This window comes from Onthophagus taurus, unplaced genomic scaffold, assembly GCF_036711975.1.
Source record: "Onthophagus taurus isolate NC unplaced genomic scaffold, IU_Otau_3.0 ScKx7SY_16, whole genome shotgun sequence".
Taxonomy (NCBI): Eukaryota; Metazoa; Arthropoda; class Insecta; order Coleoptera; family Scarabaeidae; genus Onthophagus; species Onthophagus taurus.
The window spans coordinates 1439255-1442232 of NW_027248941.1; positions in this window are offsets into that span (position 1 = coordinate 1439255).

Consider the following 2978-nt stretch of genomic DNA (forward strand, 5'->3'; position numbering starts at 1 on the left):
TTAATGAACTACTTACTATTTAAATTAAATTAAATTAATTAATTAAAAAAAAAAAACTATTTAAGGGGTAAGCGTTATTTTGTACTCGAGTCAAAGGATGATTTCGAAAAATAAAAAAAAAAAAAAAACGGCGGGAAATTTTGTTTCTTTGCACGATAAAAACTACCTTATTATATTATTGTATTTTAAACGTTAACGTTGTAAGGCGCTTGTATATAAAAATTGTGATAAACTAAAATATTTGCACATTAAAAAATTGTCGTGTTTAAAAAAAGAAAATTGGTTTGTTGGTTTTTTTAATTAACCCCAAAGTCTTTTTTTTGCAACCTATATTTCTGAAATATCCTTGATTTTATCCCACTACTCAAAATTGACTTTTATCAAAATTTGTGATTTCCCTGTGAATAGTATAGAAATGAATTTAAGGCTATTTTCTTAATTATTGTTTGTATCAAAAAACTTTTCAAATAAAACTTGTTAAGTATTAAAAAAGGAACAAGTTTTGTAGGCACTATTTTCGAAAATTATTAATTTTTTAATTTCCCTGTGAATAGTAAAAAAATTAAATTCAAAATTATCTTCCTAATTATTGTTTGTATCAAAATATTTTTTAAATAAAACTTGTTCAGAATTAAACAAGGAACAACGTTTATAGGCAAAATTTTTAAAATTATCAATTTTCTAATTTCCCTGTGAATAGTACAAAAATTAAATTCAAAATTATCTTCCTAATTATTGATTGTATCAAAATATTTTTCAAATAAAACTTGTTCAGAATTAAACAAGGAACAACGTTTATAGGCAACATTTTTTAAAATTATCAATTTTTTAATTTCCCTGTGAATAGTATAGAAATGAAAATTTAAGATTATTTTCCTAATTATTGTTTGTATCCAAATATTTTTTAAATAAAAGTTGTTCAGAATTAAACAAGGAACAACGTTTGTAGGCACCATTTTTTAAAATTATCAATTTTTTAATTTCCCTGTGAATAGTACAAAAATTAAATTCAAAATTATCTTCGTAAATAGTGATTGTATCCAAATATTTTTTAAATAAAACTTGTTCAGAATTAAACAAGGAACAACGTTTATAGGCAACATTTTTGAAAATTATCAATTTTTTAATTTCCCTCTGAATAGTATAAAAATGAAAATTTAAGATTATCTTCATAATTATTGTTTGTATCAAAAAAATTTTTAAATAAAACTTGTTCAAAATTAAATAAGCAACAACGTTTATAGGCAACATTTTTTAAAATTATCAATTTTTTAATTTCCCTCTGAATAGTATAGAAATGAAAATTTAAGATTATTTTCCTAATTATTGTTTGTATCCAAATATTTTTTAAATAAAAGTTGTTCAGAATTAAACAAGGAACAACGTTTGTAGGCACCATTTTTTAAAATTATCAATTTTTTAATTTCCCTGTGAATAGTACAAAAATTAAATTCAAAATTATCTTCGTAAATAGTGATTGTATCCAAATATTTTTTAAATAAAACTTGTTCAGAATTAAACAAGGAACAACGTTTATAGGCAACATTTTTGAAAATTATCAATTTTTTAATTTCCCTCTGAATAGTATAAAAATGAAAATTTAAGATTATCTTCATAATTATTGTTTGTATCAAAAAAATTTTTAAATAAAACTTGTTCAAAATTAAATAAGCAACAACGTTTATAGGCAACATTTTTTAAAATTATCAATTTTTTAATTTCCCTCTGAATAGTATAGAAATGAAAATTTAAAATTATCTTTCTAATTATTGTTTGTATCAAAATATTTTTCAAATAAAACTTGTTTATAATTAAAAAAGGAACAACTTTTACAGGCACTATTTTCTAAAATTATTAATTTTTTAATTTCCCTGTGAATAGTACAAAAAATGAAATTCACGATTATTTTCCTAATTATTGTTTGAATCAAAATATTTTTCAAATAAAATTTGTTTATAATTAAAAAAGGAACAACTTTTGTAGGCACTATTTTCTAAAATTATTAATTTTTTAATTTCCCTGTGAATAGTATAGAAATGAAAATTTAAAATTATCTTCCTAATTATTGTTTGTATCAAAATATTTTTTAAATAAAACTTGTTCAGAATTAAACAAGGAACAACTTTTGTAAGCACCATTTTTTAAAATTACGGATTTTTTAATTTCCCTGTGAATAGTACAAAAATAAAATTCACGATTATTTTTCTAATTATTGTTTGTATCAAAATATTTTTCAAATAAAACTTGTTCAGAATTAAACAAGGAACAATGTTTATAGGCAACATTTTTGAAAATTATCAATTTTTTAATTTCCCTGTGAATAGTATAGAAATGAAAATTTAAGATTATCTTCCTAACTATTGTTTGTATCAAAATATTTTTCAAATAAAACTTGTTCAGAATTAAATAAGGAACAACTTTTGTAGGCATCATTTTTTAAAATTATCGATTTTTTAATTTCCCTCTGAATAGTATAGAAATGAAAATTTAAGATTATTTTCCTAATTATTGTTTGAATCAAAAAATTTTTCAAATAAAACTACTTAAGAATTAAACAAGGAACAACGTTTGTAGGCACCATTTTCTAAAATTATCAATTTTTTAATTTCCCTGTGAATAGTACAAAAATTAAATTCAAAATTATCTTCCTAATTATAGTTTGTATCAAAATATTTTTTAAATAAAACTTGTTCAGAATTAAACAAGGAACAACGTTTATAGGCAACATTTTTTAAAATTATCAATTTTTTAATTTCCCTGTGAATAGTATAGAAATGAAAATTTAAGATTATCTTTCTAATTATTGTTTGATGAAAAAGTATTTAATTTTTATATTCGGTGCTACATATGTTTTGCGATCGAACTATGCGATCTTCATCTGGCACGACTAAATACAGATCAAAATAATATGATACGGTAAAAATCAAAAAGCTTGATATTAGACAAAATTGTAACATAAAACAGAAAAAAATACAAAC